Below are 17,495 nucleotides of genomic sequence, written 5' to 3'. Positions count from 1 at the left end.
CTTTCCTCACCTCTGCCCCCAAAAACTTTATGAAACTCCCAACAGTTACGAAAGTGAATGAAAATGTGCCAATTTCTTCAGTTAAATGGTTTCATCTTCCACATTTTTAGGAATCCAAATCATATATTAATATAGTGGAACTTCCTCAAGTTATCTGGTTTATCCTCAGTTTATTTCTTACAAGAGTTTTGCTGATGCACCTCCCTCCATGTCCATTGTTTTCCTCTAGTGCACCATTATTTTTAGTAGAAATTTTTAGCCAGGTTTTGTGGTAAAGTTATTTTCCTGGTGCTGCAGCCTCTTTGTTAATGTAGCAATAATATTTCAGTAGTGTCACTGTTTTTGAATGTCTATGCATTGTGATGAGGTTGAGCAATGTTCTGGGGAATCTAGAAAGTTGTTCTGTCAGACAGTATCTATGAATGCACTAGCTATGTCTATTAAATCGCAAGTCTCAGTATAGTAGGAGAAATCTTTGCGTGGATAATTGTAATTGAGTGGTAATGATTAAGGCTTTTTTTTTAATAGTCTATATTGGGTATTTGCTAAGAATTTCATTGCCTGATTGACAATAAAAATAGGAGTTTAAAAACACTGTAATTCTGTTTTTTTTTTTCTTGCACTACCTCTTCAAAAGTGGGAAATAATCTCACTAGATGCTCTGGTATGTGTAATCTTCCTTCCACTTTTCTATTCTATTTCTTCTTCCTTAAAATCTAAAATCAAAGTTTCAAAATAGGAAAGCTATAGATCAGGGCTTACTTATCTCTGAAAATACCCAGTACGGTATCTAGGTGAAAAATTCAGCTGTGTTCTTTTCTCATATTAAAGCTCTCCACTTATAGGAGATGCATGATTATATTTTCCCCCTGCTTTCATGGGGGAACTTTTCCTGCCAACAGCAGCAGTGCCAAATAGAACAAATCACTCTGCTGAGTGATAAAGGAAGAGATGTAAAAGAGTCCAGTACTGTTTTTTAAGGAAACATTTAGTATGTGGTGACTACATCATCACTAAATAACACTTCACCTTTCTTCTCCTTATTATGGTTTGACTTCTCTGATTTCCACATTTCTGTGAATGATCATGATTCTGTATGACAGAAGCTCCCAATGTTTGGTTTTACACAACATGTGCATAAACACTGCTTCCCAACTACTCACATCTTACATGCTGTGTATACATTCATTTTGAAAACCATAGAAAGTCCATTATAAATAAGGCCTTGGAGCACTATAGAAATGCTTTGAAGATCAAATGATTCTAGTATCAATAAAATAATCTAGAGATGTTGCCACATACTTAACAGTAAGAATGAAAGATAATATAAAACTATGAGTACTGGAATTTGTTTTTTTTTTTGTTCGTGAAACTGTTTTTTATTTTGAGAGAGAGAAGAAAGAATCTATTATGTGATAATTTTTAGTTCTTATCACTAACAGGCCTTCAGGCTTTTACATTTTTTTTTCTAGTGAAAAGTTATGAAGATATAGCTGCAAGTCAAGAATTTAAAACTTTAAATGCTGTAGGTTGCTGTTTTTCTTAACTCTTGCTGGTAACATACCATAAATGCAATGTGTCTGGCTGAAATGTGATTTATTTTTATATATTCCATTACCCACAAGAAACATATTGAAATTTATAGCTCAATGAATCTATATCTTGCCCAAGTATTAGCTACAGAGGTAATTTAAATTTGATATATTATATCAAACTAGAAGATTAAGTTAGAAAAACACTATGTTCATTTTACTTTTTGTTATACAACAAAAAAATTTTTGTAACATATCTTAAGTGTATAAAAAATACCCAAATGAAATGCGTTGGCCAGGAAAATGTGTGTAAAATATTAAAAAATGCAAAAATAATGAATATCTCTGTTTTTTTTATACAGTAGTTTTATGTCATCTTTTGCATATTTCTATTAATTTTAATTTTTCAAGTCTGTATAGTTTTCAGAGTGCATTCATACAGGTACTCTAACAAGGGGAGGTCTTTATTAATAGAAGATAATCCTACTCAAAGATTTTACAGGAATCCAATTTCTTTGTTTCTTTTGTTTTATCTGCTAAGAGGAATCTCTTCCACACCTTCTTAATAGTCTTCTTGGATAATCTTATTAAAATCTTTTAAATTCTTTGTTTTGCACTACATGTTTTATTAAGTGATAATTATGCCTGTAAAACCATTTATACAGGGTAAATTTATGATTCTATGACTAACATCAGAAGAGGGATTTTGTGCAGGAGACCAATGCCAGACTGAAAACAGTATTCCCTGCCGAGAGATCAAATGCAGAGTATGTGTGCAGCTGAGCTGTTGTTACTACTTAGTGGCTTGTTTATAGTAATATTTTACCAAATTACCTAAATCATTTAGATGTTAAATCTATTCGTTTGATATACTACCTAGAAACACCTGTCCAGCTTTTCAGCTAACAATCTTTTTTTCCTGTTCTTCTCTCCTGAGAAAGCTTGACACTGATGGTCCTCAGTAGACTTCATTAGATATTTGGGTAACTTGTGTTTAGCCTATATGTTGATTTCTTCAGATCATATATGAATGACATGTCTTCTCTATCAGGTATGTGTATAGGATCTATCAGTACTCTATGGTTTGAACAAAGAACATTCAGCTCAACTAATAAATCAGTTTCAGAAATTAATAAAATGAAATACTATCTATGAAATACTATCTGTATGATAAGAGAGAAAGTCTTTATTATTTAAAGAAACTTCAGCACTATATACCACTTATTTTTATAAATATCTCTTCTAGAATTCCTTTATTTTTTGATTTCTATTAGACCAATTAGGAATAGAGAAAATTGGTGTTTGGGATAAATATTATGAATATTTCCTTGCTCTTTCAATACACTGAAGGACCCAATCAATCATTTGCAATCTACAGTAGATATTAACCATGACCTATAAATGCTCTGTAATCCTGGCTGTGCTTAATGTAGCCTCTTCATCTTCTAATTTTTGCTTATCTTCTAATTCCATTTTGCCTTTTTTTTTTTTTTGGCCTTCATCCCTTTTTTATGTAGGTGGAATTATTAGAATAGCTAGAGGCTGCTCAGATGCAAATATCAAGATTGCTACAGCAGCTTTCAGTGGGTGTTTCAGAGCCTCTAATAGGCAATATCGTTTTTGGAGCACAAACATTTTAAGGTGGAGAGAATACTGAGGTTTTTGTAATGATCTTGTTTCTTTCCTTTAGGTGATCTGAGTCTATTATACAAAAGCACCAATCATTAAGAGTCCCAACTGCACATTAGCAGAATATTAACATACATGCTTTTCTGCAGCACTGAGTGAGGCCATTTGCCAAGGACAATATCAATGCAGAAGGAATAATAAACAGGATTTATTGAGATCTGTTCTAATGCAACCTCACAGAGAAACTTAACATGCTCCTTTAAAACTAGATATAAAGTTTATTCAAAGACAATGGACCAAATCTAAATAAGAAGCAGAAGGCTTATCTGGTAAACAAGGCAAAAATTGTGCCCCAAATACCCATAATTAAAATTCTACATATTTGATGGTGGATTCTGCTTAATCCTGGAACCATCCTAACTCTTTAGGAGTCTCATTGTTTCCTCAAAATCTTCAGGTGCCTGGATTTGAGTTCCCAAATGTATAGATTTGTGTCCCTGTATATTTCTCTGTCAGGAGACTGGACTGCTCCTTACATGTTTACCCAGTGTTTGGCTGTTGCAGCTGTTGTTTGGCTGTAGCCAGGTGAATGCAAAATATCCTGGCTACCTTCCAGTGATTGCAGGCTCCTGGTCTGAGCCACGACACTCACTGTCTACGTAAGCATCATATTCTGGCTTTACTTCAAAGGAAAAAGAGTGAGCAAGTGGGAAGACATTTTGTGCTACAGTGATTCTGTAGAAGCGCTTTTTACCCTCCCCGCCCCCCCCCCCCAAAAAAAAAAAAAAAAAAAAAAAAAAAAAAACCTTTCCTGCTCAGAAGGACTTTCCTAGTCAGTTCTTCCCATAGCTGAGATCGCTCTTTGTACTCTGTTGAACGAAGTTCACAGACTCCTTGGCTTAGGGCAACTCAGAGCTGATGAAACTATCATTTTTAGAGGATGACAGCCACTTAGTGTCTGAAAGGGATTTATGCCAATGAAAGATGAAAGGAGCGAGGACTTCCAAGCCAGTATTCACATGAATAAAATAATAAATATAAAACATTTAAACATTTTTCTGCTATAAATTTCTCAGATATTGTTTCAAATCTTAGTCTATACACTGCTGGTTAGCAAGAAGTTGTTGCATAGAAGATTTAGTTTGTAAAGTTACAAACTTGAGTTGCTTTCAGATGTAATATTTAGTTTCTCCATCTTATCTGTTTGAGTACTCTAAAGCTGAGAGTAGGAAGTAGTTCTGAAAACTTTCCCTCAGGCATTGCCTTTCATGATCAGATTCTTTTTACAGTTTAAAAAAAAAAAAAAGATACACACCTACCTACATAAAAATGTAAAACTCAGTAACAAAATGTTAGTTACATGTAAAAATTTCTTGCAGCAGCAGTCTGCAGTCATTCAGTCAGGGAAGAAGAGAGTCTCAGTCACTTACAGGAGATCAATGAGTGCCTCCAGTTCCATGGGACCCCCAACTTCCATTGCAAAATGATGGACAGATTACCTGGACAGATGGGTGCCGAATCTCGAAAATAGACAAGCTTTGGGGGTAATTTCTTAGAGTTGTCTGGGAATCTGTATTATAGGTCAAGGGATGGAATCATTAATTTATATTCATATTATTTTGATCAGAAAGAGCTGGTCTGATTATTTGTTTCGGTAGAACAAAAAGTCAAATGTTTTAAATGAGGTAAAACAATAGTACTAATAGTATCAATAAAAGCATCATAAAAAAGCTGCTGAATGTGTGGATGATACCTTTCTTTCAAAGCTTCTAATTTATTGATACCATTTTTATTAAAATCTCAGTTTTACTCAGTGTGGTCTTGAGTTCCTGCTGCCAGAACTGCTATGCTCCCCTGTTGGAAGCCACAGGACCTTCTCCCGCCATGGGAGGACTCTCCTGGCCAGCCGCCTAGTTGCCTTTGCCCTCAGTTCCTGCTCGCCTCCCTCCTGCGGCTGCACACCCTCACCACTCCCAAACTTGCATGTTCTTCTCAATACAGAAATTTAGTTTTGGCTTTTTTCTCCTAGAATTGCTATTTCCAAATATGCCCTTGGAAATCTGCTGTTATTCTGGATTTGGCACTATGTGGAACAAAGGTGCTGCCACTTAAAATTCTGTTGGATATCTTTCTTTCATGGCTATTTCATGGCTGGGTATGACTCCCACAGATGTCAGTGTTCATCATACCATGGGATTCAGAGAGGTTGTAGAGGATGATTTCACTGTAAGCATGGAGGTACTAAGCTATAATAATAATTCCTGAACTTTTAAATAAACGTACTCCAAGTGTAATATTCACTGCCTACATTTCAGAAAGCCTTTCACCATATATATACCATGTATATATATTTTTCATTAGCAATTTATTATCTTCTTCATTAGTAATATATCAGGTACATAATATATAACTATATACAGTCTCTCTGGGCTGGAATTATCTTTCACAATGAAAATAAAGTTCATACATTGACACAGGAATATACTAATTACTGACAAAATCCCCAGAAAATTGAGATAACATAGAGCTTTGGCAAAGAGATGTTAGCATCTCTATCTCCAATAAATTTTCATCTTTTATATGTGCTGATGAAGAATAAATATCAGTCACAGCCTTAATCACGTTCAAATACTGAGAAAGGCAATGTACCTCAAATATACTTAGTAGGCTTTTAGAAAGAAAAAAATAGAATTTATTATAATAATAAACTCTTATTATACTTGAACCATGGGAATGGGGGAAGGCGGGAAGGCTCTGTGTGTTACCTGTTAAAATATTAGATTATGAAATATTTTTTTCATGAATTCTTTTAAAATTCTTGCTTTGACTGTGATTCGAAAAGTGATTGTTTGTGGCTGCTTGAAGAGGCATGATATTTCATTATTTATTTTTCACAGAGCAGGCTGTGTCATGCTGTTTCCTTTCAGCATGTTTTTTACAAATGCTGCAAACATATTCATTCACCAGCTGGAAACACTGCATATGCCATGCATTGAATTCATGCTCTTTTAAAAGAATTTAGTTTTACTCCACTTCAGGGCCTGAGAACCAAAGTAGTTCCTCATCCACGCAAAATACTTAACTAATATTTTTGTCGGGATTAATTCCTTACTTGTGCTTCTTTTTAATCACAATTGAGGTAAGCTTAGTATTTCATGAATACTGCAGCTTTCTGCAAACCTAAAGAAACCTATGTACACACACACACACACACACACACCCCATCTGCTTTACAATTCAGAATAGTTCAAAGTTAGTCAAATAGGTGAAGAAAATATAAAGTGCAAAGATCAGATATCCAAGCCACCAAAACTCTCTGTGAACACCTGCAAAAAGCCATGCCCCTCCCTGCTCTACTAGTAACATTCCTCCAGATGCAGCTGAAGTTAACACTATTTTCTCAAGCAAGTTCATGAGCATCAGGAGGTACAGGGTGCAGCAGCACCTGAAATATTTTCATTTTATGGATGTGATATACATGAAGAATCTTCTGTTTTGTAGTATAAGTATGTCACGGAGCAAGTGGTGTTTGAGGTGAGTGACACAATGCACTTCACTCATGGGAAAGAAATAGGCATAGGTTTTATTGGCAATTACAATGATTTCACAAGATTCTATGGCAAGGTCACATATTAGTTACTGCATGGAGGTTCAAGATACACACAGAATTATCAAGGACACCTTCCCGTTGGGTCACAAGGTTCAGATTGGACCCCCTTGCTTTCCAAACTCCTTCTGAGAGGAGCCTGGGTGCAGCTGGATCCAGTCCTAGTCCCAGACCTGGTCAACGGTTTATGTCTAAGGGATTTGTGCACAGTTACAAAGTAAGATTTACAAATTCAAAAGGAGAAAGGCGCGCTATAGTCACTTACCACAAATCTGTAGTGGGAAGGATCTCTTAACCTCGAGGAGTATCCTTGAGAGGCATCCCTGCTCAAGGGGAGATGCCGGCATGGCCCACTGCCATGCAAGGAGAGCTCAATGGGTTCTTGGGTTGTCCCCATATTTATAGGATAAGATGATTGACTGATAGTCATTCTTTCAATTCAGAAATGACTGCTGGCTGGTGCTTATCTCCCCAGCAGGATAGGGCCATCAGGACTGTTATTGATGGTGGGGGAAGAAATCAGGGAGGCAACTAACAGTCTTGCAGTGCATAAGAAAAGGGGTTTACCTAGTGCAGCATGCAATCTGTACATGTCTGGCTCGTGGTAGTAAAGTTTTATTTTACAAATAAACGCTAATATGGAAAAGTAGCTTCACCTAATAAACCCAACAAATTTAATCTTTCAGGTTATTTGATAATAAAAATAGTGTAAATCTGATTTTAATATAAGGTAGCTGTCTGTTAGCAGACATCAAAGAGATTTAGTTTTGTAATTGACAGATACATCCAAATGTCAGTATTTCTACTTTGTAAATGTCTTTCTACTGCAAAAAACTTGCAGTCCTCCTCTCCTAAATTTTGCTCCTTAAATTTCCTCTTCATCTGAAGAAAAAGCAGGTCAAATTTCCTTCTGCAGCCTTTCTTCCAAATTCTTCATCCTCGCATTCTGATCTACACAAAAAGGAAAAGATGATTGAGTGGGGTCAAAGAGTGTCTAAGGCATCAGGACAAATGACTTTTTCCCATCTATACCATATTTATAAGTCCAACTGCACACCATGGAAGAGGGGGACACAAAACATTGTTCTTGATGCTAATTCAGAGTAGATTTTTTTTGCCTCTAATATCTACATATTAACTAATGCATCTAGTCTAGGTGGTATGACCTACTTTTCCATTTATAATGTTCATCCATATTCTAGCCTTGCAGAGCTAGTAGTGCAGTTTTATGTTTTGTTTTGACATTCTTTACACAATTAAGACCCTTTCCAAAAACAAACAAACAAAATAAAAAAAGAAAAAGGGTTCTATATAAGGTGGCCCTACTACTACTCAGGGAAGTATTTTCTTGTGCTCAAAATTGCTGCTTCTATCTGCATTTTCTGGGAGTCTGTGGCAGATGCTGATGCTCACAGCAGAGCTGCAGTGCAGTTCAGAACAGTTTAGGTTTGATTGCCATCGCTCATGCCAGTTGGCAGCTTCTACAGGGGATCATTCACTAGTCAGAGAAAGACTGCATGCAGTGCTTTTATATTTTTTTGCTGATATTTCTCCTCATATTATCCATACATCTGCTGTAATGATGAGGCCGGATGTGTTATTTTACATCTGCTAAGCCTCCCCTTCTGCTGAGGGCACTCACAGCTGCTTTAATCAACTGATTTCTAGCTCTGTGCAGCCCTAGACCAGTCAAATAAACAAGAGCATCTGCTCAGTTGTTTATTCAATGTTTAGCTTAGTTTTCCAAAGAAAGATAGCCCTAATGTTTGCTGTTTGGGGATTTCTGCACATTTGATATTAGTGGGATTATTTCGTGGAACACTATAGTTAGGAGTGGAATTGAAATGACTAGTTTAGCATATGTGAAATGTGTTTTATGATAATGTGGTTTGTGGAAGTCTTAACAGAGCCAGCAAGTTAGAGTTTTGGTCTCCTTTGGCTGTAATGTATGTTGTTGTATGGTAAGCAAGTGCAGCTGTATTTGATATGGAATCCTGAAGTTGGGATGTTTGATGTCTTGTTATTCTGTCACTTTGTGTGCTTCAGCTATCAACTTAAGTTGGGTAGACAGGTTAAATCCCAACTAAGAGATTAACTAAGAGAATAACTGAAAGCCAAACTGAAATGAATTTCAGCTTTGTAAAAAAAAAATGTTACTTTACTAGTATCATTATATTAGATCGATCTCACCACCTAAGCACATTTTAAGCAGTTCAGAAAGTCATACATTCTGTCTACTTTCTTCATTAAAAAAAAAGAAAAAAAAAGTATTCATTGTACTGCATTTGACTTTTATGTTATTATTTGGGCTACTGACTTTTTCTCAGAGAAAAAGAATGATAACATTGAGATATGACAGATGGACAAATTCTTCATGTCCTGGGTTCATCCCATTGTGGATGCTCCTGCTGCTTCCTGACACTCACTACCTGTCAAGAGACAAGGGATCTTTCTTCACCAACCCCTCATTTACCATACTGAGGAAGGTGCTGGAAACCCTAAAGACCTCTAGGAAGAGCTAAAGGGGTTTAAACCTCAGAGCATGCCATACCTGATTTATTTTATTGTGAAGTAACTGTGTATTTCTAGAGTCATCCTGGAGCCGAGCCTTGAGGTACACTAGCCTGACCTTGCCCACCCCAAGACGAGGTGATTGCTACTGATGCCACCTGCTCACCAAATCCAGTCTGTGGAGATGTGTCAGAGATGCTCTAGGAAGAAGAATCCCAGAAAGGTACTTCTTAATTTTCTTCATCCTGGGCGGCTGAGCTGCTGGCTGCCTACAGCCGTGGGAATTGTCCCCTGTGTGGACAATGTCTGGCAGCTATTCAGGTCTTCAAGGGATTGACCCACTCGTTGGCAGATTTCTCCTGTGCCTGCAAGGGCTCTCTTTTGGGTCCGTGTTGGTTGCTTTGTTTGACCTCAAGAAGAGGCCTCTTGCAGTGCTGGACTGCTGTTCATAGCTGAGCTAGTGGTGCTTGACTGACTAATGGAGGTTCTTTGTGCCTTGGTCATTTATTTATGGCAAGAAAAGCTCAAGTGCTCTGTGTCACTGGCATTCATTGTGGATATACTGCAAGTGTGAGACCTAGAGGTTTTCTTCCCCTTCCTCATCAAGTCCTCCTCAGAGAAAATTCAGACAGCAACACATACAACTCCTGCAGGATAACATGCTAATTATGTCAAGTCCATCCAAAAGCAGTTGCTAGGTGTTCAGCCTTTCATAATAGCATTTTAAGTGTACTGAGAGGCAGATTACAGCCAGCATTATAATAATGTGTTGAGTAATATAGAAATATTATTTTAAATGTAACACTTGTGTAATGGCATAAAGGCTGCAGGGTCTCATAAACATGTGGAAATGTCTGTAGCCAGTTGCAGTGTCCTCGGGACTTATTATGATTTACCTTTTATATCCTCTTTCTTCTTTAGCACAGTCACTGAACCCATTCCCCACAGAAATGGGCAAATACTGAAAAGCCTTGTGCAGAATGAACTGCTCTATTGATTGTACTTGGTGTTCTTGCTATGTTTTGATATTACAAATCTTATGCTAGCAATTTACAGCAAAGATATAGTGAAGTGTAGTAGTGATCACCTTTGTACAGAGGGCAAAAACTTTTGAAAACACTCTGCTTTCCAGGACACAGAACTCAGCTATGCACTGAAGAGCTAAAATTCTGAAGACAAGTGAAAGTTTCTACGCTGCAAATGTATTGAACATAAGTAATTCACTGGCACTGGCCTTGGTAAATGACTCCATGGTATTTTTACATCTGAGCATGTAATTTGGACTGCGCTTCCCAGCTTCTTAGGCCAGTAGCACAATACCCCTTACCAGGCTCACTCCAAGGACTTCATGAGCTAAAGTAAAAAGTGAATCAGCTTGCATTTGACAACAATTGTAGTGAATCTAAGTCATATTGTTATCATGTCAATAAATCGGGAGAGCTTCCTCACTTACTTTCCCCCTTCGTGTGCCAAATACTGTTCTCATTTCACTTTTATCTTCACTTTTTTATGTCACATTCTTCTAAGTGTTACCCTTGCTGTTAGAGGGCATTTCACTCTCTTAATCCTTCTTTTTAACAGAGGATAAGAATCCCTCAGTTTGTCACTGGCTTTTGCAGTTTTTGCTTGTTTGTTTGTTTCTTCTTTTTTTCTTTTACATTTGTACTTGAGGGCATCTGTTACTAGTACACATAGGTATCCATCTCATATCACATAGTGCAGTGATACTGCTGGAAGACAGAGAAGTAGATGAGATGTGCTAGTAAAGCGTTTTGGTAGGGCCGATAAGTTCACGCTTGTGCAGTGATATGCAATCTAGAAACAAGTCTCCCTGCCACTGGAGAGGTGGCAAAGATCACTTTTGCGCTAGCTGCTTCTCTGTCTGGGACAGTAGGGAGGAAAGGGAGCATTCTGGAAGCAGACTAGGAAAAGTCCAAAATGAAGTCAGACTGGTACTTCCTGGATGCAGCTGTCTGTGTATTTCTTATTTGCATCAAAAACTTTAGGTCACAAAACTACAGATGATATCCTGTGACGATACTGAATTCTAAAACTAAGAGAAGTGTGTGTTTTGATTTTAAAATGAGCAGGACCTAAAAATCTGTTAGCACAAGTAGGTGGCAGTAGACACATTCAGATGATCACACAGATGATAAAACACACTGAGTATTTTTTTATCCATTAAGTAGTAAGACTACATGTTTAGGCATAATGAAATTATTTTAGATAATCAACGTAAATTGATCAGAAAAGCCACATCGCTTTGCAAATAAGAACCACTCTGCCTTTTTTTTTGTTAGTATTAATGATGCTGGCAAGCCTTATTTTTTAGCTATTTGTTTTGGATATCAAAGTAGCTCCGAAATCGCTTCAATTGTATATAGAATTAATTGTTCAATTACTGAGATCTGGCTTAGCCATTTCTACCTCTGTAGAGAGAGAACTTGGTTATGGAGATTTCAGTTTGAAATCCAGATCCATGATTTTTCTCTTTTTTAGGGTGAATGTCAAGCCCCGGGATTTTAGCTCAGGAACATCAACATCAGAAATATCAGATACATAGCACTTTCACTCTAAAATGGTACACAAAAGCAAACCTATTAGTTTAGAGTCATTCATTTGTGCTACAAATGAGTGCGTTCTTAAAAATGTTCTTTCTCCTTTTTATATATATTTTTAAATTCTATTACACATTTATGACATCTTAGTAGTTTACAAAGATTTTTTTCCCTCTCATTTTAGAAATTGCTTTTTTTATTCTTTGGTATAAAGGGTTTTTTTGTGAGGTACAATGTGAATTATATGTACAAAGGCATGCAGATGACTTCTGTGCAAAAAGGAAAAAAAAAGAAAAAAAAAGAAAAAGACATCACTTCTGGGATGTCTAGGCATCAGGATATGATGCCTAGACATAAGTAAACCTTTTAAGTAAACCTTAAATAAATCTTAAATAGATAAATAAGAAAGAGAGAGAATATGACAATAAAAGGAATGGAAGGAGAGGCAAATTCAAAGCCGTCTGCCGGCTGAAATTATCTAAATGCCAGATACTGCATCTCGTAGCTTGTGTTCCTTTGGAATCTGGATTGTCCTTTGTAATGAGGCAAAACTTCACAGTTACTGTTTTGTGTGTGTTTGCTTTAACTGTGATGGTTCCTGTAGAAATCAAACTTCAGGAGAAGCCACTGCATGACAAGTACATAGTTGCAAGCCTTTGAGCAAATAAAGCACAAACAGACAACAAAGGTATTTTGTATTATTTGCAATCCACTGAGAAGGAGGTTTATGTTATTTTTGTATATTTATAGTAAGTCTGTCTGTATACACATCTATATATGTGTAAAATGCTATTGTTTCTCTCTAAATAACTGGGCTAATATAAATAAAAAATGTGGAATGCATTTGAGCAAGCATGTGGAGAAGAAAATTATAGTAAAAGACTATTCTGATCATGATATTTGTAGGAAGAAAAAAGAGAAATAGAGTTTGGCAGAGAAACAATTAAATATTCTAGCTCGACTAAGCAGTAATAACAACAAAAATCCTTTGGAAATTTGAAAAGCTAAACAACAAATGCTACTCTAAGAATTTTTACTTTAAAGAAAGAAAAGAGATCTATATGTTCCATGGTCTCCTTTTAAATCTTTCCTGTTGTTGTCAGCTCATGGGCCTAGAAGATATTCAAATACCATGATAACAGATAGCACTGCACAGTTGAAAAAAGTATAAGGATATACAAAGCAGCGAAAACTAGTGCTGAATTATATTCAATATACCAATATTCAACTTTAAATTTTCACAAGCCCTTCCAGACCTCCAAACAGCTGAGTAAGTAGTTCTAAATACTGTTTAATTAAAACATGTTTCCAGATTCTTAAGTTAAGAAACATAAATCTGAGTCATTAGCTCTTTGAATATCTTCATTTCAATGTTTATCACACAAGTTTGGTTACATCAGCTCTTCCTAGCTTGAAATGGGATTGTGCTGTAAACATGAGCCGAAAAAATATTAACTATTTAAAAAAATTCTCCATCATTTAATGAAAGTAACACTGACTTTAAACTTTATCCAAAATGAGCGTAGTCATTTAAGGTGACTGACTGGGGAAGATCTAGAACACAATATTCCTCTGTATGCTGATTTTTGTTATTTTTTGTAACTGTAGACATTTCAAAACTGAACCAGGCTTTATGAAACCCAGCTATGTCAGGAAGCCTGAAAAGGGAATTACGAATTTCCCTTTTACCATCCGGATGAGGAATCAGAGCTTGGATTATTGTTGTTATCGCTGAAAACACTTATCAAAGCTCTCTGAAAAATAGCACTGCAGAGGCAGAAGCCCTTTCAAATTCATTTTCAACTTGCATTTTGTAAGTTCTTCCATGCCAAAAAAAATACCACCTCTATTATTTCTTCCACAGAGTGACTTAAGATTGGCTCTCAAAGCTGTGCATTACAAAAAGCTAGGGGCAATGGGTGGGGAGAGGAGGCAGCTGTTATTAAAAATGGGTGTGTGTGTGTGTGTGCGTGTGTGTGCGCATGAGTGTGAGGGTGATGTTTTGTACCTATTCTCAGTATTGTTTTTCTTCAGTTTTGGGATAATAAGCACCTGGCACAGAATGAGCATTAAAAAAAGAAGGGAAATATGTGTTGCCAAGCTGCTCCTCTGATTTGTCATCCTTCTTGTCCTGTTTACACCGAATGCAGAAGGGTAACCGTTTAGCTTCGTTAATCACCCTCTTAAGTAGAAAGCGAAGCCTTTAACTGCTGCAGAAGCAGGGGACACATTATCATAACTATGGTGTTACATCTGAATAACATGGAATTTGGACTCATTTTAAGGCAGCTGGAGTGACTGTTAATGGAGAATTGAAGGAGCAGAGTAAACCCAAAGAATGAGGAAAACAGTGGGAGATGTGAAAGAATTTCTCTCCTGGGCGGCTACAGATGTTCAAGCAAGGTAATATTAACTTGCATGTGTCTCAGGAGATGGAGTATACTTCTGTGGGCTGAATCTGCAGTGTAGGGCAGCCAAGAGGAAGGACAGCTGTAAAGAAAGTTGTAATTAAAACATCTGCAATTAAAGGGCAGCAGCAGCATGTTAAGTTTGAAAGCAAGATTACAGTTGAGTCCATTGCCTGGTCATTTAATAAATAAGGATGGCTTGTGCTGTCAGCAGGATGCCACAAGCCTTTTAGCACAAGTGCTTTTAAGCTCTATGAACCATCCGTGGATAAATGTGCCTTTTCAAAACACCACACCAAAGTGTAACTGTGATACCGAAAAGAGTAGTAATTTGAGAAGTTAGGGACCAAAAGACCATACCAGTATGGTTCTAAAATGAAATATGTATTTTGTGTTGGTATACCTGCAGAAAGTCTAGCTGGGCTCTCAAAGGCTTATTATGCACAGTACGTTGTGTGGGATGCTGTGAACAAACTGATTAAAGAGCAGTGGTAAACAGGTGCCTGAGCACTGCTATGGTGTGTTGCAACTCAGAAAGCGCGCCTTGTCCCTCCAGCCCTCAAACGCTTGTAGCAAGACGGTTTCCCTCATGAGCAGTCCAAAGGAAATGCTAGAAGGGGTAACTTGCTTCAGACAAGCACAGGCTAAGAGAAAGCCCTGAAGCAGTGCTCAGTTCTAATATTCTTTCTCTTTCCCCCTTTTCCCTGTGGTTTCTGTATAATTCCTTCCCTCTCAGTTCAGTGTTTGTTGCTAAGGAAGCTCGTCAACTTTTTTTTTTTTCTTTCAAAGAAATTCAATTCTTCCAAACCCACCAATGCACCCTGACAACAAGGTTTATTTTATTTTATTTTATTTTATTTTATTTTATTTTATTTTATTTATTTATTTTTCTGTCTTGCTTGCTTCTCTACTCTTGCATTACTATTCAGAAGCATTTTATCTACCTGGATAAGAAAACAAGCATGCACATTCCACCAAACTATGATGAACAGCCTAAATGATCAGATTTTTAAAAGTTGCTTCAGAATGGATTTTTTCAGACTATGTTCTTCTTGGGACACACAACCCCCTGTGCTCTAACTGAGTCTATATAAATGTAAACGTACTAAGAAAATAAAGGGAGAAAAAGTTAAATTCATGCAGTGGAACACTAAATTTCAGAGGAAAGTTGGAGAGCACAGAGTTAGAGGTTGAAACTCTACTTAGATTAGCCATTGGGTAGTCTTGAGGAGAGTCTAGTTGAAGACAGTGTGCTGTTTTGGTGAGTTTTTGTTCTCTGAATCACTTTCCTGCTCTTATATATTATCAAACACATCTCTTTATTTCTTCTCACAGGAATTAATAAATAATAATAACAATTAACAAAGGTATCTTTCTCCTTTTTATGCCTGCAGCTCCTCACAACTGAAGGCTTCAGCTTTTTTTTTTTTTTTTTTTGACTCAAGATATAAGGTTTGAGTGAAACACCATTTGGGAGGAAGCAATCTTTTCAGTGTGATTGCTGTACTCTTGTGGGTGTTGTACTAGCTCCTGCTCTTCAATTATTTAGTAAGTGTATAAATTGTTGTCAGGGATTTGGACATTTGCTTCCTATGTATTTCTTAGGAAAACCTCTATCTTCTCACCACTTCAGTAACCGGTTCTGAAAGTCTAGCACTTAAATACTGAGGTGAGAGATCAAATCAATCTTTGAGGCTGTATGTGCCAAATGGAGTTAAATGATGGTGTCGTAATCCTTGGAAGCAACACCTCTGGTCTTAGCCTATATGGAAAAAAAATATAGGCTCCCATTTAAAAAAATGGTACAACTAATCTCCACTTTCACTGTCAAGACAGATAGACATAAGCTAGAAGGGAAATCTTTTCAAGCAAACTGGGGATTCTAATTGTTCAAAAATATAGAACGTAAGAATACATTCTACTTGCAGAAGAAAGATTGGTACTGAAATCAATCATAATTACTAGAGTTAATTGGCAGTTCGAATGTAACATAAAGTAGACTTAGAATGCAACAATATATATTTACTGTTTAGGCAGTAAAACCTGCAATTTTTGTCTTTATTGTTGTTGTAATAAATGAGTTTTTCTATTGATAACGATTTTAGGCCTATAATTTACAGCAGACTGCATATATGAATGTAAAACACTTGATGTGGAACTTGACTGTAAAAAGCAGGTGTTTTTGTAATTACTGCTAATTTGCGGGAGAGGGAGCTTAGTTAATTATTCTCCTTTGGTTTTATTCCTATGGAGTATGTTCCATTCTTCATACACATCTTTGGAGGTCAGCTGAGTTATATATGAACATTTCTTAAAGCTATGAGAAGTCATTTCTGGCCGCAGGTTGATTATTATTGTGTGGACTGATCAGTGCCAGTTTTTGTGCAACCAACTATATCGGCTATAGCTGGCAGGGTGAGGGCAGCAGGAGCTGCGAGGTGCCCTGCATGGGTCACAGGGATGGGAACAACCTGCTCTGCAGCCCCTTGGGGAGTCCCACGCCGCACAGAGCTTCAGAGAGAGTCACAGCCCTGGGACGAGGGGACACGAGGGGACGCGTGGGAGGGGACAGTGCTGGGAGCAGGGCTAGAGATGTGCTGTTAGAAGAATCATAGAGTCATAGAATGCTTAAGGTTGGAAAGGAGCTCTAGAGGTCATCTAGTCCAACGCCCCTGCACAAGAAGGCACCACATTGTGGAGCAGGGACATGTTCTGCCACAATCCTTTCATCTCAATCCTCTTTTTATATTTTTAATCCTTCACTACTTGGCCTATTTCCTCTGGCACTGCTTACTGTTTCCTGTCATCACAGTTTTCTTCCAACAGACTTCTTCCCCTTGATCTGTACAGCCATGCCACCACCCATGCCCCTTCCATTCCCTTCTTCCCCAGCTTTACCACCAATTCCTCTCATCTGCAGTAGTGATGGCTATATTTTTTGCTAAATTGCCTTCATTCTCTGTCCTTTTATCTGCTCAGACACTTCAGATGATATTCCTTAGCTGAAAGTGGGGAAGGCACATCTCATCATGAGCCATTCAACAGCTGCTGAACCTGTTCTTAATCATTTGCCTTGCTTCTTACTCCCTCTGCTTCTCTCCTTCTTTTTCTTTGTCCATGGGAACCTCTGTGATGTATAGGGCAATAAGGCAGAAGTCATTCTCTTGCACCTTTACTAGTGCTCCTGTACTGGTACCTGGGGGTAAAAGGGTAGAGCATTACATACGCATGATACCAGTCAATTATATAG

The sequence above is a fragment of the Tinamus guttatus genome, unplaced genomic scaffold (genome assembly GCF_059628265.1).
Source record: "Tinamus guttatus ecotype Peru unplaced genomic scaffold, ASM5962826v1 Tinamus_guttatus_pri_ptg000639l, whole genome shotgun sequence".
Lineage (NCBI taxonomy): Eukaryota > Metazoa > Chordata > Aves > Tinamiformes > Tinamidae > Tinamus > Tinamus guttatus.
Note: the sequence above shows the minus strand (reverse complement) of the source record.